At 38.1% G+C, this 23,500-nt stretch overlaps 1 protein-coding gene across 12 annotated transcripts in view; it reads right to left on the reverse strand.

The window, feature by feature from the left end:
- The window catches only part of LDB2 (LIM domain binding 2), a 208,206-nt gene that overhangs the window by 59,244 nt on the left and 125,462 nt on the right, over positions 1 to 23,500 (reverse strand). The gene's annotated exons all lie outside the window — the stretch shown is intronic.

A 23,500-nucleotide genomic window follows, 5' to 3' on the forward strand; every position in this document is an offset into this window, starting at 1 on the left:
AGCCAACCTACCTATTACAGCCTCCCAACCTTTTCCATACTATACTATCAGCACCCTAGCAAAGTTTTTAAGGAATTGCATGCTTTAAAATTCAGAGCCTTCAGATCTGTAGAGTATTTCAGCGCAAGAGTGAGAACCTGGGGACTAGGGAATGTGGAGAGTAAATGGCAGAGCCCAAAATCCCTTCCAGCAGAGTACAGCCCACGGCTGGGCTTGAAGGGCTTCTCAGGTATTATTTGGTCCAGCCCCCTCAGAGCAGATCACTCATAGGGGTTGCCCAGAACACTGTCCAGCTGGGTTTTAAACATCTCTAAGGATGGAGCCTTCATGACCTCTCTGGGCAGCATATGCCAGTGTTTTGTCACTTTTCAAGGAACATGCTTTTTCTTATGTTTAAATGGAACTTCATGAATTTTGCTGAGTGACACAAAGAAGATTCTGTCTCTGCCTTCTTTATCTACTCCCCATCATATTCTTATTTAGATTGACAAGATCCAACCTCTCCAGGCTGCATGGTCCCAACCCTCTCAGCTTCTCCTTGTCCAGCCCATGCCACCAACTTGTAGTCACTAATGTGCCTTTGCTGGCCTCACTCCAGTATAGATATGCCTTTATTCTACCAATTCTCTTTCATACAGACCAATCATAAAATAAAAATTCAGAGCTCATTTAGTTTGTTGCTTAATTTAGGTTTACATTAGGAATCTGAACTGGGTTTCTAGCAATAAAGAGCAGACCCTTACCTGACACTGAAAAATTCACAATTTCTTAATAGCAGCCACAGTATATGCTGATTTCTTAGGCTGAAATGCAAATGGTTTGAGGGGGTTACCCACATTCTTATTTCACAGACAAAAGATCTATCTTAGATGAGGAAGCTCTACTTCTAACTATAAAATGTCCACATATTATATAAATCAAAATCATAATTCTCCAGCAAAAGTCCATACACAGATACTTCAGTGAAGAGAATATTTATATTTGCATAAAAAAATCTGCACTTAGAATGCTAATAAGCCAGAACAAGTAGTTTGTCTGGTTGCTGTATACAGCCTATACTAATCATTGTTTGAAGAAAGAGCATTTCAGTTAACTTTGTTCAACAACTGCAATGAAGAAAGTTTTAAAGGCAGAGCAAAGAGGTTATTCACAGCTGTATGACAAACCACTGTCAAAATATAACAAACCACAACCAAACTCAAGCAGAAAATGACAAAATATAAGACCGTAAAAATGATGGAAATTGTGCAGGACAGGCATTTTAGATGAACAAATGCAATCTGTACCAGCATAAAGGACCAGCACAACACAGAAAATGATACCCAGGAAAGTCGTCTGAAGAAGTAAAGGCAAAAACATAAAATTCAAATGACAGAATACCAAAAGGAAGAGACAAAAAGCAGGCAAAACATCCAGTTGTATTAAATCAAGCACACTTCTGACCCTTGACTTCACATGACCCACTAGAATACTAAACATGGCATTAAACAAAAAAATCACATAAAAGCAGAGGAAAAATGACATTAAGATAAAATGATATTGGCCATACTCTCACATATTGCCATAATTCTTTCATACAGATAACCACGCTTCTCTGGGGCAGAACCCAGAGCTCAACATCCAAGCGTAGCTGCCACAGAAAATGGGTTTTTGTCTGTCCATGGCATGTCTCTGTTGGTTGCACATATTGCCCAGTTCTACTCAATCTCTTGTTGATTTCAACCCAAATCATTCTGCAAAAATTAAGCAAGTCACTGGAACCACCCCAACTACCACCTACAAAGATTCTGGTTATTTTACTGGGGATCTTTTGCTAAAAATTGCATGCAAGTGTGCAACAACATCTATTGTATCATGCATACTGGCACAAAGTTGTTCTGAAGGCAGATGTCTGCAAACGTAATCCCAACAGCTCCTGATCTCCACTGTTTTCCCTGAATCAAGCTGAGATGGGAAGCTGAAGCAGCAAGAAAAACAGTCTTACGTGTGCTCTAAAAATAGTATGAAACATTTACAGCTTGCATGAAGAATAAACAACTGACAAAGTACTGATCTGAATAATGTATATCTCCCTTTAACCCACAGAAGCATTAAAAGAGTTGTGAGTGACTAAGCCAGCACATCGTATGTTGCCTTTTCACTTCTAAAATTCCTGATATATGCTCAGGTGAAATCAGCAGCAACATACATCTTACATGAGTTGATAGATCATGAGTGTGTCTGTTAAACATGTTGTAAGCAGATAGCAACTTCCGTTGCTAATGCTACAGGGAACCCAAAAGCTACATGCCTTCATGATGTGCTAGCCCTGTGAAGGAGCTGGACATATTATTTTGGACTCTGAGCCAGGTGTGGATGGCCACATGGTTTCTGGTCAGCTCAGTGTGTGAAGTGGACAGGCTCATATAGGCCTTTGCATGTAAGCAGAGCTGGGCTCCTCAGCACTGGAAGACTCTTCATGGCAAGATGCAAGCCCACAGGCAGGTGATGTGAAGAACAATTGTTCCTCTCCTGCATACAGGACTTCATGCTCATCGCAATCGGTCAAGCATCACAGCATGGCTCACATTCAAGTTAAAAATACTAGAGGTGAAATGTGTTTACCTGTCCATCAAAGGGGACACAGCATGGTGGGAGAATGTGTGAACAACTGGTGGGGGGTGAGGGGTTACAGTAATATGATAAAAGATACACTAGGCATTCTCAAAACCCTGAAACTGCAATGAGCACATGTGGATTGATAGCCAGCATGATTTTTCTCGTAATTTTATGCTGCAGACGTATGAACAATATCTCACCAGTGGATAATATCAGTTGTCGGTTATATACATGTTTTATAACAACCAGAACACTCTTTCTCAAAAAGCTGTCGGTGGCTAGCTTTGATTTCCTTTTTTTCTGCAGTAAAGCTTGCTTTCCCACTCTCTTTCACTTTAAAGCTAATGGAAGCTAACTGCAGAGAAAGTAAAAAGGTATTCAACGTGTTAGACACAATCATTAGGAAAATATTCTACCATTTAAAAGTGTTTTGTTGGTTTTAAAAGTACTGCTTGTTTATTATCCTTAAAAAAGAAGGCAAGTGCCCTGTGTTCAGCTATACAAATCAGTTGTCTGACAAAATAATGTCAAATAATAAATAACCACTTTCAGAAAAGGGCAAGCAATGTAACAGGCTTATAATCCTCAGTTAGAGCACACATTATATGTGGTTTTAAATAAAATTTTATGCAGTAAGTAATGTGGAATGCTCTTAACTGGAAAAAGGCAACATCTGTAATAAGTGCTGCAACAAACCTGTACTGAAACTGCAATAACCTCTTTCTATGTTTTGTGTCATTTTCGCTATATGACACAGTTTTTCCACATTTCACAGAGTGCCATTGTACCATCTTCTTGATATACTGTTGTTGCAATGACTGACTATGATTTCTAGAACCACTGCATGTACAGGCATTGTGAGAAACCTGATCTGCCACTGTAAGGACAGCTTCAGGGACCTTCTGAGCATAAAATATGGCCACCAATAAGGTCATCCCAAATGTCCACCCACACCAAAATCTCTGCCTGGTAACAACCAAATAAATAAAACAAAAAAGAAACAACAAATAAAGGACGACAAGAGGGACACCATTCTTGCCCTGGTCCACCATACCTGCTCAAAAAAAATTGCAGGTGGAAAGCAACAAAAGAGATGGCTGCATTCAAGGACAGGCTGAAAGAAGGCTGCTAGGTGACCTGATAGTGACCTTTCAATACCTTAAGGGGAGCTATGGAAAGAAGGAGAGAAATTCTTGAGCAGGGTCTGTGGTGATAGAACAAGGCGAAATGGCTTCATGCTTAAGGAGGATAGATTTAGGGTGCATATAGGGAAAAAGGATGGTGAAACACTGGAACATCTTGCTCAGAGATGTGATCCCTTCCAATTCTAAGGATCCAATTCTAGAATTCAGTTAGGTGTGGAAGTCATAGCTACCAATACCTAACTATACCTCCATACAACTTGATCTTGGGGATCCAAACATCAGCCTAACAGCTCTTATTTAATTACAGAAAAAGCTATGCAAACTTTGTGATCTCAGACTGGAAACTCATCCACAAATGTTTCCTGGAACATTTCAGTTCATATAGAACTAAAATAATCAAAGGTAGAAAGTTCTTCTCCAAAGGTTTTGGGGAAACGTTTAATTTTCTGCAAATAGGTTATGCAGATAAGGTTACAGTGCTGGCAATAAGCATTCCTCTTGGCGTCAATGAGAGCAGTCCAGACTGGTAATTCGATGTTCTGATATCTTAGCATGGAAATAGCTATCTGATTCAAAATATTCCTTAGATGAGTTAATTTTTTTTTTTTTTTCCTCCAAAATCTCCTACCAAAAGTGGGAAAACAAATTTAATTTGCTATCTTTTTATAACTGTTATAGTCAAACATGACTCTTGGAATTAAATAAACAGCGATACTCAACTATGCAATGTAAGCATACAAAAATGGTGCTCTACATGTACAAATCTGAAATATTTCCCTGTCTTTCAAATCATTTCTTCATGTTTCACAGGTAAGGTTTCCTTTAACAGGAGCATTGCAAACTTGTCATGAAATCAAATGTGTGTGCTAATTACTGTAGTGAATAACAAGCTGACTTATTTGTTTACAAAGCCTAGCACTATGTAATAGTAAACTTGGAAAGAATCAATTCATACCTTTTTTACAAGACAAATGAAAAACGAGCTGGAATGAATATCAGAAAATGCCAGTTGAAAATTTTTATGTGGTGAGGCATCTAATACACAGAAGTCTAATTGAAATTAATACTTAAGTCACATTTTCTCCACCACCGTCTTTCTAAGCTCAGTTCCCTTTCACTACTCACACATGAATATTTTCAAATTACTTCTTCCCCTCTTAATTTTGATCTAACTTCAGAAGTGATTGAAGGACAAAATCATGCTTCCTCCTGGATCCCCATTTCCACAGTTGGAATTTGGCATGCATAATAATAAGAAGAATGGAAGAAAACTATCTTCATTTCTGTAAAGTTGTATGATTACAGAGCTGAGAGCAGAGCAGGAGCGTGGCACCGATGCAGAACAGGAGGCTACATCAGAAACCCTCCCTGTTCATCTGGATCATGTCAATAAAGCATACTACATACAGCTTATATACCCTGGAAAAAAATGGGCTTTCCCCTGAAACTGCTCAATGGTACATAACAATTTCTGCATATTTTCTCCAGTAACATTTTGGATTAATTCAAAACTGTCATTTCGCTACAAGAGAAGAGGGAAGGAAGAAGAGGGAAGAAGATTTGCCCAAAGTGAGGCATGAGGAAAGCAACAGACATGAATAAAAGCTGCTCCCAGATCTCTGCACAAACCCCAGACTGAACATAATATTTCTAATTGTTTTGGATTGGCACTCCTGCATATACAATGCTTTATCTACAGCCTTCCCATCCCTCTCTTCCTAAATCAGCACAGCTAGCATATAAATGAAAAAGTTATTCTTGCATATCTCACATCTGGTTAGAGTTAGGAAGTGCTAAAAATCAGGAGTGTTTATTCTCTCAGGTTTTTGAGTCTAAAATTCTAGCTGTTTCCTGCCTTTCTAAGAACCTCAGAGGCTTCAAATGGATAGCAATTGCTTGCCACTGATGATCTGAGCTGCAGCTTGGAGTGCATAAATCACTCAACTGAAGGGGTTGGAAGGGACCTCCAGAGATCATCCAGGGCAATCACCCTGCTAAAGCAGATTCCCCAGAGTGGGTTACACAGGAAGGGGTCCAGGCATGTCTTGAATACCTCCAGAGAAGGAGGTAGAAAACAATTGTATGAATGTAGAAAACAATTCACAGCAACAGTGCAATACTAAAGACTCTTCTCCCTTGGGCTTGGTGGCCAATAAGTGCCGCACTGAATGTGTGATACAACACAATCACAGGCTTTGATTTTGCCACGTTTTACAATTGACTCTCACCCAGTACTGCAGTTGAAACAGTAGTATCTGTATACAGGGACTTATATGCATGAAAGAAAATCAGAGAATCATGAAATTGTTTGGGTAGGAAGGGATCTTAAAGACCATTCAGATCCAAATCCTACCATGGGCAGGGACATCTCCCACCAGATCAACTACCCAGGGGCCCATCCAGCCTGGCCTCGAATACTTTCAGTGACAGGGCACCCACACCTTCTCTAGGCAGCCTGTTCCAGTGCCTCACCATCCTCACATGAAGAATTTCTTCCTAATGCCTAACCTAAATCTCCCTTTTTTAGTTTGAAGTCATTACCTATCACTATACTTCCTGATAGAGTCTCTGTAGGCCCCCTTTAGGTAGTGGAAGGTAGCAACCTATTTTACAGTGTGTCCTTCATGCCCGAGTATATGCCCATTCCCAGTAGAATCAACATTTATCAAAGTCATCCTGATTTTCTTTAGCTGATCCTCTTTGCGTACGCATTCATGCAATATCCTACTGGGATGGAACTCCCATACCCATGCTGTGCCAGCAAAATAGTGCTTCATTTCCTGGAGCTGTTCCAGTGAGGTGATGTACAGCATACTCACAAGTAAGGGCTCTAAATGACATTTCTCACCCTTCATTTCTCCTAAAAAGCTGCCATTTCCAAGGCAGATGGCAGGATACACCCCCAAGAGACAACTTCACAGGAAGCCTTTGCTCTGCGTGGGGATGCTGTAGAGCACAGCTGAACTTTCACTCTTCCTCTGGTATTTCTGCCTGCTTTATTTCCCAAGTTTCATCACTTGTATATCATCCCATTCACATTTTACTCTCCTATTTCATAAGCTGTCTGCTCCATTCAGTGTCCTTCAAATGAGAGCACAAATGGAAGTCACTCACATGGAAGTCACCCAAAACTTTCCCACTGAAAAATTTGTGTTTGCCACTTGTATGTTTGTTACACTAACAGTGATCTGTATGTTCTGGATAGTGATAAATGCACCCAAAATTGCAGAATCTTAAGAATGGTTGAATTTCAGAACACAGGTTTTCATGCAACTGTGATAAGACTTCAGAGCAAGGGGCAGTACTAACAAAGCAACATTCTTGTTTACTGCAGCAAGAGCTACAAAATATACTTGAAGAAGGACATTCTTAGCAGTGTAAAAAAAAAAAAGTGTTTGCTTTTGTAAATTTTAACTCAAATGTGATCAGAAATTAATTAATTTTTTTTTTTTTCAGAGAGATGTTCCTTTTTGTCTCTCAGGGCATTCCAGAAGTTATTAATATTTTCATATATTCTATAGGATTTTATTTGAAAGGTAGCACCCTAAGCCAAATTAACTACAGTGCCTATGGTACACTGAGATGACATGCCTTCAGCAAACATCGCCTTGGTGGTTGCCAGCAGATGTTTATGAATGGGCATACAGAGATGACAATCATGAGAGCTCTTCCAACACCTATTCATTTATCTCTTCAATTTACCAGGAATTAATGCCTTATCTTTATTAAGCACGATCCTGAGCAGGAATTTTGCTGAAACACCAAATAAAAACTGGACTGCCAGCAGCATCAGCTATGTTGGAGGAAAGAATCATTGGCTTCTTGCATACCTGCTAACCTCTGAGGTATACTACTGCAAGACGGATGATCCATACTATTGAAATCAAACTGGTACCCATGTAATGGAAAATTATATGAGTTTTCTTTTTGCCTTTCTATTTTTTCCTCAATGTATCACTGACAGTAGTAGCACGAATCTGCTCCTGTTAGAAATATAGAGGCTGATGCCCATGTGCCTGCTGCAGAAGAGAAGGATACCAGCAGGTTCCCTTTAGAACCTTATTCCAGTATGGGTCATCTGTTGCAATATTCAGCAACTGAAATATCGTGAGAGGAGATACTCCCTACTGTGTTCTTTCACACCTAACACTTTTTTGAAACAAAAATGGATGTTACTTCCAACGCATATTTCTGAGTGCCCTGCTGATTCTGACAGCCCTTAAAAAACGCCCTAACAAACAAGTACCATGTAGCATCGCTACTTGCCACAGCACAACAGTCCATGCTACAAAGTGGCGTGTCATCTGGTTTCCGCTACACTGCAGTTCTACTTCCTGACTCCTCAATGGTTATATTTACTTCATATACTGGTTTGCTGCTAGAGTTGGACCTCACTTCTTGAGAAGGATTTGGAAATAAGTACTGATTTTAAGAGCAAATCCAAAAATTAAGAGCAAATCCAGTACCACAGAGTTACTGTTATGAAAGACAGTAATAAAAGGGATGATTTTCTTCCAGAGTTGAAGGATATATATTGAAATTTTTAAAATTTACTTCTGCTTTCTAATTTTTCAGTACAGAAACTCCCCATCAGGACCCCTGGGCAGAGTCAACAGCAGTTGAATCTTTGCTGAGATACAAAACAGACCCTGCACTTGAGCAGACAAACTTTCCTATAACTTCTTATACTTTAGGCTGACTCCATTCCACACAATTTGGTGCTGTGATGCACTGTGAATTAACATATGCAAATTATGGATTAAAATATGCAAATAACACACAAATCACAGTTATTTCTAAAAGACTTACCTAAGAAGGAGGATGTAGCTGTCACTTTTAACAATAGCAAACACCTAATAGCAAACGCCTACATGTAAAACTACTAAAAAGACAGAAGTAGTGCAATGTTGGAGCACACCTGAACCCACATCCTCTTTCAAAATGCCAAGTGAGTTATTATCAGATCTCTTCTGGTACTTACTCATGGTGCACTGCACTTGTATGCTACTAGCAAACGTTTCAAAACAGGATAGCAGGAAATACTGCAACAGATAAGCCTGCTGAGAACAAATGACCTATACCCCTGAATATCTAAGTGAACTGGTAATTCACTGTAAGATGGTAAGTAGTGAAAAACCTTTGCACCATGAATGAAAAGGAAAAACTTGGCCTGTGTCACTGTGTCCCTGTTTTTTTTCTGATAAGTTGAGCTCAAAAATGGAATAACACACTTATGATGGGCCCCAAAGCCTCTCCTATGTCTTCTGTAATGCCCTATGGTGCACAGTAAACTAGAGGTAATTATCAATCAAGAAATTATTTTCACTTGTTTAGATGGGTACCTAAATGGGAAATTACTGCAAACACTTACAGGAAATCCTGTTCTTACAGTCTAGTTCCTAACCTACACAGTTTGGAAGAAGTGTAACTGTAGGACCTACAAATATTACTGTATTCTACAGCATATGCACTAAGATATGTCATTACCTAGGGATTAAGCCCCAGCATTATCTTAATTCCTGAATCAGGCCTGCTGCGCTCAAGAATGTTTTTTGTTCCCTGCCCAGAACAGAAACCTCTGAGGAGGAATGTGGCTCAGTGGGCATGGTGAGGATGGCTTGACAGTCTTTGAGGTTTCTTCCAACCTTCACGATTCTATGTTTGCTGAACTACTTAACAGCAGCACCATTCCAGAAGTAGGCACAACAGTGGTGGGTAAAAGAGTATTATTCAGCTGAAAGTTATGCTTTGTATGCAGGGAAGAGACATGCCCCTACAGATGTATTGACATGAAAGAGGTACAAGCATGCAGCAAAAGGATGACTTCTGTCGCCAACAAAGGCTCATGCTCACAGACCAAGACACGTGATGGAGCAGGAGCAAGGCAAAGTGTTGCCAGCCATAGCTGCTTGTTGCCAGCCTGCTGGAAGTGTAAGCCCACAGAGAGACAGTGCAGCCCTGTCATGGTTCCTGCTCCAAAGGAAGACCTGGCAAAGAGGCAGGTGACCAGTGCAAACAGCAGGGTGGGTGACTTTTAAATGATGAGAGCTGTTTCCAAGAGTGACCATGCTCCAACAGTGTAATCTGCAACCATTATTTCATTCTAATTTCAGCTAACCATTTTGTAGTAATTGATGTCTGAATAAGAAATTCAACAGCTGCCTGTATGACTGAACAAATTATATTCTGCTTATAATACTTTCTTAACTCAGCCACCCACTATGGCTGAAAATATTTGATCGCTAAATTGATTTTTCATTAATTCAATCTTCAAGAATGATTATTATTCTGAAGCTGGACCACACACAATAAAAATAAGCATTTTATTAGTCATATAGTGATAGGGCACACAGGGAAAAAGACACGTGCCCTGGCTGATGAATTCAGGCTGCTGCATAATTTGTTGTTGTAATGCCAACTTGCAGAACAGCATTGCTTCATCACAGTTGCTCTGACAAAAAAGTGAAAAGAAATTTGGGTCCCATGAGTCCTTTTAAAAAACCTTGACCTTGAAAATATGAAACTACCCAGAAGAGGTTATTAAATAGATGTAATAATATGAAATAATCTCAATATTGAAATTTTAAATTAAGAAAAGCTCTTCTTCATTTCAGGAGGCATTTGTTAGCAGGAAGACTGCGTATCCTGAAAATACTCTGTGATAGTTTTGCAGTAAATATATGCTTTTAAATGCAGGGAACATTATTACCATAAATTACATCCTTGCAAAAACATAATCAATTAGCAAAAGGTCATTAATACATGACAGTTTACAAATACATGTCACTGAAACTACTCACACAAATCAGCGTTTGCAGGAGAGCAAGAGGGAGACCTGAATACTTTTGCAGTGAAACAACCATGCTTTCTTCAGTGAATAAGCTACACGGTCAGCACGTAAATTAATGGTCATTGCAAACCATCTCAAAATTCTTACTTGGTAATGTTTTCAAATGACCTTTTTTTTTTTTTTTCCTGGCAGCCCCTATTTTGCAGGGCTCAACTAACCCAGCCATTGCAAACCGGCATAATATTGCTGACCTCCTCATGCCCTAGAGAGGCCAGTTTTATTTCTAAGGTTAATATTCTCTCTTGTCAGTGAGATTTTCCTTCCATTTCTGAGTAACCCAGGCCCAGAAGACTTCAACATGATGCCCAAAAACTAATGAACTAATTAGCTACACCAGAAATGCCTAAAGCCTTGGACTGCACTGAAACCAGTAATATCTCAACCTGCTTAGATCCACCAGGGATCTCTCTTTAGCACTAGATCTTAAAAAAAGAAAGAAAGAAAGAAAGAAAAGGAAAAAAAAGAAATGAAGGAAAAAAATTAGCCTTCATGTCATTTCTCTCTATACTATGGGTACATAAGAACCACAACAAGTTGTGTGATTAGGAAATGAGGTTAGGACATGTCGTGGTAACATAAAATATATATATATATATAAAATATATATATATATATATATATATATATATATATATATATATATAGGCTCCAGAGAATATATATATATATAAATATATATATATATAATCCTTGATTTATACCCCTCTTTTTGCTGCTTAGCAACAGGCCAGTGTACTACATTCTTTTTGTTCCAACTTTCTGTGGAAAGTATGTTTATATTGGAAGAACAGAATTTTTACAGAACCCTATGCACAACCTTCTGCAACATGACAATGGTAAGGCAGTGACAGTTTGGGCTGAAGAGAGCCCAGATGGTTCTGTAATTGTAATCCTTTTCAAGCAAGTCTTCTCCAACAGCATGTGCCAGGCAAACCTAAAATGTTCCCCATCAGAATTTTCTTCTAATTCAGTTCAGTAATAATGTTTGTCATTTAAAGAGCTCTATTAAGACATAGTCCACAGAATCTATTACTATAGGGGAGTAATGTGAAGAACCTCTGCACAGATGAAATTACATCACCCCGACTTGCTTTGTTCCCTGGAGCCCATTTCTTTCCTTATATATGTTTTTTTCATTATTTTTATTTCAAAACTAAAAATAATTTAGCTCATTAGAAATATTTTTAATAGGGAAACTTTCCTATATAGTTAATTGCTACTGAGAAGCACAAAGAGATCAACTATTCATATACCATCTATTTTTAGCTTCATAGAAACTCTGCATTGATTACCCTACTAGAAGGGTTGCACACTCACAATGGAACTTCCACTGGTGAAATTCATATCGCAGGATACCCTATGAAGGTCCTTCTGTATTCTGACACAAACTCTACCTGTTACTTTGCTAAAACTTACTATCACTCTTTTCCAGCAAATTACTTGTGGAAGTGAACACATGATGGATAGAGCACGTTTTTCTTTTTTCTTTTTTTTTAAAAGATTTGCACTTGTGTCAGCACAGACTAGATTTTAGTGATATTAAAGGCATTTTATTTCCCCCTAGAAGCTCTTTCCAAACTGTTTAGTTTGCCAAAACTGTGATATTCTTAACATAAATAATTTCATAATTTTACATAGAATGAAAATCAGCTTTTGGAAAATCTCTATCTACTAAATACAAAAATTTTAAGTCTCTGTACTTCCAAGCAAAGTTTTAGATATGAATGAGAATCTCTCAAAGGAAGGCTGCATCTTGCTGTTCAATATCAATTTCAGGGTAAACACACCAGCAAGCTCTAGGAAAGCTGCGTCGCATACAAAGTGCAAACAGGTGATTAAATGCAACATAGAACATAAGACCTCATAAATCTGCAGTGTTAGTCCCCTACTTAGTTAGCAAATCACACCATATCATTTCTTCCACAAGTTTACTGAGCCCTGCCTTAAAACTGGTCCATTTCTTCCTTCACGGTTATTACTGACTCAGACACCATTGATCTGGCGACTAGAAACGCTCTTCTAATTTTCAGCCTACATTTGCTCATATCCATTTGTTTTATTAGTGTCAAGTGCTGCTTTCTCCCATGCTGCTGTTTCGTCCCCTGAAGAGCGAGCCATTCTCCTCTCAACCTTTACATTAATGGACTAAATAACCACAGTCTTTCACCTTCTTTGCACAATATAAGCTCCTACATCATTTTAATCATCCCTATGGCCCTTTCTAACGCTGTTCCCATTGGATTTCATCTTTCTTAAAAACGGGTGGCTTTTTTCAAATAAGATCTCTCCAGCACTGCTACAACATTAACATTTCCCTATCTGCACAGGAAATATCTCATTTGATACTTTCTAGGATCAGATCGCTTTCTTCACAGCTGCATCACATTGGTGACTCATAGTTATTCTGTGGCTGATTGTTACACACAGGTCTTTTGCCTCCTCTGTCATTTTCAACTGATAAGTCTCTAGCAGAAATTCTTTTTATCAGCCCTTAAGTGCTATCTGTACTCTTAAATATCATCTCTTTTCTATTACTTGTGTCCTCAAGGTCAGAACATTTTTTCCTGTATAACATTCTGATCATCCTTTATATTAATGATGCCTCACAATATTTTGCCATCATCAAATTCCATTCCTCTACTTCCACATTTTCTGCCAACATCATTAATTAAAATGTTAAGTAAGTCAAGTCTTCGAGATTGATCCTTGAAAAATTCTAATGGCATCTTCCTTCCAATGTGACAGTTCTCCATTTAACACAGCCTGTTGCCATCTCCTTTTTATTCAGTTTTATTCCATTCTGCAAAACCATTACTAACATCCACCTTGTTGAATTAGATAAGTAATTTCCCATAAAATGTTGAACTCCAAATAATATCAGATCTACCACATTTTCCACCTCTAGAAATCAGTGTAGTTTTGGATAATAGCTTTGGTAAATCTGTTGCATTTGTTCAAATGTTCTAATATCGTGGTTGCTTAAAACTGATTTAAAGGTCAGAAAAAATGAAATCATAGTATATTACCTCCTAAGAAAAATAGTTATTAAAGAAATTTTATTTCAGAACAACCAATGAAACAAAGGCAACAACTCAAAGGCAAGAAATCAAATTAAAGTACTAAAAAAAATCAGCTATTAACAATGATCTAAAATGACAGTAAGAAAAAGTGTAAGCTATCATGTAGATTTGTTTTAGAGCTTTAGAATATATTGTGTTGTAAGAAATAATCATTCTTATACAAACTTGTGTTTTATACACAACTAACCTCCCGCATCTATTAACAAACTAAGCATTTGTGCACTTCCATAATACAAGAAGAGAAGTCAAAAACGCACAGATCTGTGACAATATGTTAGGCTTCGTGTAGAAAATGGAGCATAACAACAAAAGCCTATTTTAAGTGCTAGGAAGAAAAACCAACTGACGAAATTATGTATTTTTATTCTTCAAATGGATGGCAATTCATTTTCCAGGCTGGTTAGAGACTTGATGTGATACTGATTAGCATTGCACTCTAATAAGATTATTGAGTTTTGTACTGCTAGAAAATAAGTCAACATAGTGGGAAGGCTGGTAGCTTTTAGCTTAATTTCAGTAGCTACCATATGACTGAGGAGAGAGTTTTGGAAGATATCCTGCATCACTGGGCCCAGTTCTTCCTGGCATTTTTTAGGTATTTACTCATGGTCACATCATGAGAACTCAGCCAGGAGGCACTGAAATTGTTCAAGGCCAGGTTGGATGGGGCTTTGAGCAATTCGGTCTAGTGAGAGGTGACCCTGTCCATAGCAGTGGGGGTGGACTAAATGATCATTATTGGTTCCTTCCAACCCTACACATTCTGTGATATGAAATGCTGTAGCTGCTTGGGCCACGAGACAACCACATGTGTAGTCAGTTAACAGGACAGAGAGCCACCAAACTATAATCTGGTCTCTACATGCTATTCTAGTCAAAAGGTTTGCAGTGCTGTCAAAAATATGTCAAACCTGTCACCACTAGGTATGCCAGTTCCCTTAAGAAAATTACATTAAGGTCAGTGTTGCAGCCTTAGCTTCAAATCACTTAAGGATCTGGATGTAGAATGTTTAAAAGACTGTTTAAAGCTCAGGAGTGATGACCCTTTTCCTCTGGTGCAATGTCACTAGCTATCACATGAATAAAGTTCATTTCTGCAGTGGTTTCCTCCCCTCCCCTGCTAAGTCTGAGACATGCTTCCAGGTTTGAAGCTCACATTTTTAATTTATATTTTTCACTCTGGAATTTATTAATATAAACACAAAATATAGAAGTGTTTCAGCAATTTAAGTATGATCTGTTCACAACAGCGACAGGGCTCCTACATCATCATTCCACTAAGTTTTGTCTGATTTCTCAGAATCATTACAGAACACCATGAGACGCTGCTGCTCCCAGATTATTTAGTTACTGAAATTAGACAAGACCTTCTGGGATGCACTATAACATGCACGAAGGCAAAGCTAAACTCAACAGGAGAAATGCTGGAAAAAAAAAAAAAAACCCCTCTATTTTTACTTTAATTTGTATTATGCTAACACACGCATTGTGATCATCACAAAAAATGATGGGTTTCTACAGGGTTTTCATCCCTCTCAGGGGAGTTTGAAACTCAGAATTCAGGACTTCCATTTTACATTTTTCCTCACAAAATCTGATGTTCCCTTCCATTTAGTAAATTTTAAGTGCCCAAAAGCATGTGCACAGAAAATGAAGCAGAGCAGCCACACACACCTAAACATAAATTACAGAAAGATTTAAGGTAAAAACTAAGGCAGAATCTACAATTTGCACTTCTTGGTGAGCGTTAGAATTTCTCTAGGGGAGAAGAATGTTCTATGGGGATTCTATTTAATATGGCAGGCAGATTCTATCCAATTGCTCCTTTTATATACAGGGAAAAAACACAAAACAGATAGGAAGTGTATGAATATTATTTTTGCAAGTTCCTATTTTGAATGAGCAACTTACAATACAGAAAACTGCTTGCTGATTCTTTAGTGAGTGGAACACAATATTTGATCTTGTACACCAAGTACTTCCTGGAATGAGAATTTATTCTACAGCTGAGTACTAAATGATCTATTAATAGGAAAAGACAACAGCATAGATATGCTAAGGGTAAATATCAAAAACACAAATAAATGAATAATATATAGTTTCTGGGATATTTGTGAGAAGTGTTACTTAATGTTACTACATTAATCATATTAGCCATGCAAATCATAATTAAGCCAAAATTTTATTCAGAACATTCTTAAAAAAAAAAAATACAGTAAGAGAAGCTGAAAATTAAGTGTTGTTAGTATCTGTTGTAAACCAGCAACATCCATTTGACAGCAGACCAAAGTTTTTCCAAGGAAATCCAAGCCCTTCAATTTTTCATTAATAGATTATAGCCATCATCCTTCCTGATTTATCAATTATCAATAAGGGTATAAAGAATCTTTTAAAATAGATACTGTCATCAGATAAAAGCGTGGAAATACCTATACTATCTTCTCTTTATAAAAGTGCCAGCAAAAACAGTTTCCAGCTGAGGAAGAGCTTGCCTTCCTGGTACAACATAAAAAACCAACAGGCTACTAATTCTCAACATAGAATGTGTGCTACATGGCCATGTATGTGGCAACTCTCCTGACATCATGCATTAGAGAGCCTCACACAGCCTGGAGATAGATTTAAGATTAACAGCTATTTCTCTTTAAAATCCCAGGAAGGAGTGAGTGAAAGTTGACAGAAAACAGATTTGTATCTAATGCAATGGAAAACTTAGTCTTTAAATATTTAAACTGTAGTTAGCACTGGGCTTTAAACCTGCAAAGTGCTGTCCAAAAATTCAATAATCTACCTTTGCTTTGTGGGATCACGGTACATTTGGCAGCGTATCATGGGCAAAGCAGAGAGGCCAAACTGCTGGGTGATGTTTTCACCTTCCTTGTTAACCATTCTGTGGTATAAACCACAACAATAGCACACAGTTCACGTTCAATCACATGAAGTATCAGGTGCCATTCCCTTGATAAGCTCCAACATACAACATGACAAATGAAACGTCTTGGGATATTCTAGTGAAAAAGTAGTTTATCAATTGAATTTGAGCTCATGGATGCTGAAGGTATTTTCACAGGCTTTCATATACAGAAAAATGGGGTTCATTGGTATAAGATAGGAAGAAATAATTTCTTTTGTTCAAGCCCCAAAATGTTGTGTAAGGTACTAAGGATCCTGGGTAACAGATACCATATTCCTATGATCTCTGTAGTAAGATCACTTGACTCATTCAGCATTTTGTGAGTATTTTAGCTTTCAAGAGACTTAAAAATTAAGTGCAGTTTCAAAAAGTTAAACAGTCCACTGAGGGTTTACATTCTGTATGCATTTAAACCAGCTGCCCCATACGATCTCTCATTATGTGTATGAGGAGTGCCAATGTTAAATTCAAAATATATATCGTGTTTCTATTTCAATAGTGTGAAGTTCAAAAGAACAAACACTGCCTCTTGTTAATTAAACAATATATGCTTACATATAATATATGCAATATATTCAATCATTTTCAAGACACATGGGCTGAATACCTGACTGCACTGCTGAATCTAACAGCAAGACAGAAGTCAGCAAAAATTACAGCTGTCCACTGCAGCTTTGGTATCCATTATGATGGTTTTCAACAATAGACCACAAAATAAAAACCACTGCAGGCCAAAAATCTAGGGACAAAAATGGACTACAAATAAAGCGAGTAGCAACACTGCAGCACTGTTAAATGGCATCTTTCAATTACAGATATCTCAGAAATGGATAGGCAAAATGTGCAAGTATTATACTAAAATCCTTAAAATAGACCACTGACCATTGTTATTGCATTTTTATAAGAAAACAGCTAGGATTTAAACTTTACATTCGTGTGACTTTTTGAACAAACCTATTTCAATGTACAGATGGGGTGGTTCTTGGTGGCTCTGGGCCTGGTCCAGTGGTTGGCAACACTGTCTGTGGCAGGGGGGTTAAAACTAGATGATGTTTGAGGTCCTTCTCAACCCAGGCCATTCTATGATTCTATGGTGAAAAGGTTACATGCATTAATTTTTATTTATTTATTTTTATGCACAGCACAAATACATGCTCTTAACCACCAGCAGCGTTCTGCCCTGTGACACCAGCTGTGCTAGGGAAGTATATTTTGATGTGTACATATGTCACACACCAGGCAGAGCAGGGATGAACAAGCCCATGGATGTAACAAGTGAAGGTTTTCTATTTCTGTGCAAAGGGACACATATATTCCCAAAAATAACGTAGAATCCAGAACAACCTATTAACAGAAACATTCCTAGAAGAAAGGTAATGTATAGTCAAAATGTTACATGATTGCACTTTACCTTAGTTGATTTTTATTATCCTGATATACTGGCAAAATTGTGGACTGTGGAAGATTAATACGGAACCCAAGGTGCTGCCTTGAACCTACCAGTGGTTCACTTTGCCCAGCCAGAGAGGATCTGATAACATCAGTGGCCTAATCTGACCCTTCAGTGAAAAAGATTCCCTGAAATCTATTGGAGATTCTTCCACTACTATTCCACAAAACAAATCAACCTTGAAGGAAAGAAAAACCACCAGCCCCTGCAGCTTGTTTGTCCTCATTCCTTCATGTTCCCACGGGGTCTATTCTCAGTAGCTTTACCTGCAGGCAACCTTCTGCTTACACTCTAAAGAGACTTGTGGAAATCTAGTACTACCATTTTTCATCACAGAAAACACCTCTTAGAGTTGAGATGGCAGCAGTGTTTCCAGAAAGCAGATTGATTTTTGGTACACATTAAAATACATATTTTAGTCACTATTCTTCAGTTTTGATGACTTTACTTGATATGGAATTGTAGCCCTACTTATGTAACCCTATTTCATCCTAGAAATTCAATACTTGAATTCTTTGGATGATTTGCATCATTATGCAACTGTACATATGTGTGCAACTGTACACACAATGACTTCATGGCTGCAGCTGTAAAGAGGCTGAAAATTTCTAACAAATGCTAAAAAGTACAAAAAGTTAATACATAGAAGTTTTAAATAATATAAAACAAAAGGAAAGAAAACAACCATTTTGAAACTTAAATTACTCTCTAGAAAACGGTGGAGAAGTTGTGTCTGCAATTATTTCAATGCTGCCAAATAATGTAGTGTCATTTGATACAATCTCAACGCAGTTTGCGACTGCACTAGCTTTGGTTACAAATTACTTAGAATTTACAAGATTCTTGCCCTTCTCCTCAGTTGTGATTCTTTTGGGATATTCCAAAGACACCGAACTGTTAATACCACTGAGGAGCTGGGAGGAATTCAGAAAGAAATGTGGTTTTCCTGTTGTGTCTTGGTGTTCCGAGCAATAGTCAAACTCTAGCGTGATCTGTGTGACTACCAAATCCTGGCTTTTAGCCTTACATCACAGTCTTTCCTTACAAGAGGTCCTTCATCTAGGGTCTTCAGTACAATCAACACAGACACCAGGAGAAAGAAAATTACAAGAAAGAAGTGGTTGTATGGAAGTATTTTTTTCCTGACAGATCTCTGGGGTCCGTGCCAGGTTCTCACAGTTAGGTGCACATCATTTGGCTGATTGCTCAGTGTCTCAGCCTGTCCTTTCCTCAGACCAGTCACAGTCGAGTAGTGCCTGAAACTTCTCTGAAACTCAAGCACTGTCAGAGCAGCCATGAAACAACCACAATCTTCCCCTTCAGCTGACCTACTGCCTGGACAAGGTGTTAGATGTGAAGGTCTACACAGCTGGGGAGATACTTCAGAAACACACAGCCCTCAGCATGCACACTCAATGAAAAGTCTATAGGACTTCCCTGGATGCATTTCCGTGATATCTCCATATGCCAGTTCTGATGATTAATTCTGCCTGCAGATTGCAATTTCTTCTCTGCCATTTGTTGCTTATCTCCTGTCCTTAACTTAACTTGGTTTTGTTTTATTGTGAGCAGGAGCTCTGTTTCACATGATAGAGCACAGCCATACAACACATGATCCACCTTCATGTCTTCTGAATTTTTAAAGGGTGGCTTAGTCAGTTCAATTGATTCAATTGGTATCTAAGTCAAATAACAACTGCCAGCCTGAAAGTGAGGTGAAAGTGAGTGAAGGATCATTATTTTTTAATTAAAAAAAAAAAAAAAAACACTATTTTTTTCCTGCAAAATCATTGAGTTATTATAGTTTTCTGTCATTGCCTGACTAATGTTAGAAACATGTAGGAAATACCCAAATGTTAATAGAAACATTTCAGCTAACAAGGAGATAAATAAACACTCCTATTTGAAATAGACTTCACAACTTAAAGATCCGATGTTAGTCATTATTTCTATATAATTCTTAGCCCTCTTTCATGCTTCTTTTCAAAAGCCTTAATATGTTTCAGCATGACTGAAAAACCTTAAAAAGCTGCATTTTTGTTTCTACAGAACAAAAACTTTTCCCAGTACTCACAGTTCCATTTATCTAAAAATGCATTGTATGGAGAATTCTGAGTCACTGCAAACTCTGGCATAATAAATCTCTTAGTTGCTATTGAATGTGTCTGGAAGTTGCAACTTCCCAAAAATAACTTCTTTAGTTATACCCTGTATAACTTCAGTACCAAATCCCAGCCTCAGCTACCCACCCATGTACAGTTTTCCCTGTAACTTAACAGTCAGAGGAGTTCAAACAGATGAGACTTCTGGTCACAAAAGAGACTTTTAAGGTACCTGCTTGTGAAAAGCTCTTTATTCAAGCACAACTAAGCCAACAAAGGACCCCAAACAGCCTCCTGAACAAGTGTCCAACTAAAGCAGCAGGTATGATTTCCAACCTGGACTCGCCAGGAGAGGATTCATGCACCCAGATGTCAAAATACACTCTAAGCAAACAAAATGCAAAGCTCATATTTGAATGTATCTTCCCTTCCCTTTCTCTTCAAGGACAACAAAAAAAAGAAAAAGAAACTATAAACCTACACCAACTTATTGTTGAAAAGAAAAAGAAATTACATTTTGTCTTTTTTTCCAGTATAATGCAACAATTTTACACAAAAAAAGCATGAAAATGGAGAATGCTAGAGTTTGTAATTTAATTGCCACAACGCATGCAGCCATATTTTAAAATATTCTAGATTTTTAGGCAGGCAAGTTCATAATGTGAATACTGCATTAATATTGTAGAATATGATCCTGCAAAAGAGTTACACATGTATTAAACTTTACATATACAATGAGTTCCATTGAATTCAGGAGCTGGCTTGAAAGAGTACTGCAAATGACACAGTTCCAAAAATAATGAACTGCATTATTCATTACATATATAGGAAAATAGAGTATATACATATGTATGTATGCGTACATTTTTATTATAGACAAGAGCGTCAGTTAAGTTTGCTTAATGTTTTTTTTTAATATAATACTTCAGTTTCAGTTGCTTATGTCTTTGCCGAGCTGAAATTATTTTGCTTAAGTTTTCTAGGCTAGATGCTTGCCTCAAATGAGATTTAATTTTTTAACTTTCAAATAAAACTTTCCATAAAAGAAAGCTGGGGAAACGTTATTCACTTGTGTTACTTAAAAAGTCAAAGCCTTTCACTTGTGAAGAAGCTCTAATGTCTTGATGCATTGAAAGAAGAATAGGAAGTATGGTAGAATGAAGAAAAAAGTAACACGCAAAGGTTTCCTGATATGTAGAATATCAGTGACGGTGACTGAGAATCCATTCCTCAAAATCTGTACTTTTCACACAGTAAAGTACATCAGAGGTTGCTAGATCAGTCACCTCAGTCACCGCATGTTCTCCTGTATTGACCATGAATCTTTAGTTCTGGCTGCTAAAATACATATCTTACAGAAGGAGCTTCCTGTAGCTGTCAACTGTATAGGTCAAGAAATGGAGACCTATTTCAGTAGCATCAAGGTTGCTTACTCAGAAACAACATACCTCTCATGGCAGGAGATGAAACAGTGCACATAAACCAACTACTTATGCAAGTCTTGAATCAAGCGGACAAATGTCAAGTGCCTATTGCCATGTGAGGTGCTGTATGGTATCTGAGACATTCCCACAGGGCTGGAATAAAATGACACTGCACTCTTTCATAGTAGTAGCTGGAGGCCATATGGGCAACTGTCCTTGGGTACAGCAAGCCACAGCCTCTCTACATAACACTGGAACTTAAACTGCCACAGAAGAAAAGGTCTTGACTGGGTGGGCTCATGTCATGAGAAGAGATTAAATAAGAGCTAAATTTTTCAATATGGAAAAGTGAAGTCTGAAGTTGTTGCACCATGGCAGCTCGTGCTGATGTAATTCACAGATACATTATGCTTGTCCTTTCTTTCTTTGTCTCTCTTTCTACTGCACTGACATGGTCCCTCCCTTTGCACTGCCACGTGTGCAGTTTGACAGTACATGACTTTTGGGAGCTGCTGTGGCAACGAAGTAACACAGCATTTAAAATAATTAAGCTTCTATGGACCTGCAGTCTCAAACATATGATGTAAAAGGAATCAGGGGAAAACACAGGAGAGGTAAAAGAACTATTTAATTTAAAAAGAACGTTGATGTGACAAAAAAATAGCTCTAAGCAATCACAAAGAAATATAATCTATGAATTACAAAAAAGTCTCTAAGCACTACCACACCTTGTATTTTAACACAGCCTTCCAGCAGCACTGATGAGAAAAACATAATAAATAATGGAGCTTGACCAACGTAATAAAGGAATTATACAACATGACAACATGGTGGCCTGTTCTACCACAACACTGGACTTACTGATTTTGTGTTAAGCTCTTTCAGCACTGTCCACATCTTTCTCAAGACCAAATTCCCTGTTTGCAAAGAGAGATGCAAGCGTGAGCCATCAGTGCCACCCACAGCACCCAAGAGCCCATGTGGATCTGCCATAATGTGTGACTGAATGCGTTACCAGGCATGGCTGCAGAATACACACAGCTCACAACGAACCATATAAAGTTCTTACACAGAAAGCCACACTTCATTAAGTCGCTGAGTGAGTTTATTTCTGTCTTCCTGGAACTTCCCATTCCAATGCCACGCATCTACTGCTAATAACTCAAGATGGTCCTTCCAGCAGTATTTCCAAAACTCCCAAGTTTGAAAAGAACAAGAATGAAAAAAAAAAAAAAAATCTATTGTTTGTCCTTGCCCACAACTTTTAATAACATCAGCTCCATATTTTTTTTTTTTTCTTCTTTTAAAAACATTTGCTAATACGCTACATAAGTCCATACACACTGATAACATGTGAGGTGGAAGTAGCTACTACCTACAAAACTGGCTCCAATATATTTCTTAGGCCACTGTGAAGGTAACTCTTCAACAGTTACTCATTTCCTTGTGTGCTATAGTTCGTGAGTTCCCTCAGGACACAATTTTTATTTTTAGAGAAGCCTCTATTTGCTGACTGTTGTGAAAGGAACACTCAGGAGATGCGATTAGCAGTCACTTGTTTCAGTAAACACTGAATGTAACATATGCCTCTCAAGTAATGTGTATCCAAACATACAATTTACAAATAATTAACATCATGTTAATTAGTCACATTAATTTATGCCACTTTGTGGAATTATTTCCTCAGAGTCTTTAGGAATGCTGCCAGCAGTTTGAGCCAAAGAGTGTGAAAATTTGCTTGAAGTAACTGTTGTGACTGGCTGTGACACACAGCTTGAACAGCAAGCAATGAGGGGCCAAATGACTGACTGAGGATCAGCCAGCCTTGGAGGTGGGGTGCACTGACACCGCAAATAGTGTGGGGCAGCCAGGGGATGTACTGGGGGCAGCAGCCCGTAGGGGCCCAGCCACCACCTCATGGCCTGTCCTTCAGCTAC

The sequence above is a fragment of the Tympanuchus pallidicinctus genome, unplaced genomic scaffold (assembly GCF_026119805.1).
Source record: "Tympanuchus pallidicinctus isolate F22 unplaced genomic scaffold, pur_lepc_1.0 scaffold2, whole genome shotgun sequence".
NCBI classification, from domain to species: domain Eukaryota; kingdom Metazoa; phylum Chordata; class Aves; order Galliformes; family Phasianidae; genus Tympanuchus; species Tympanuchus pallidicinctus.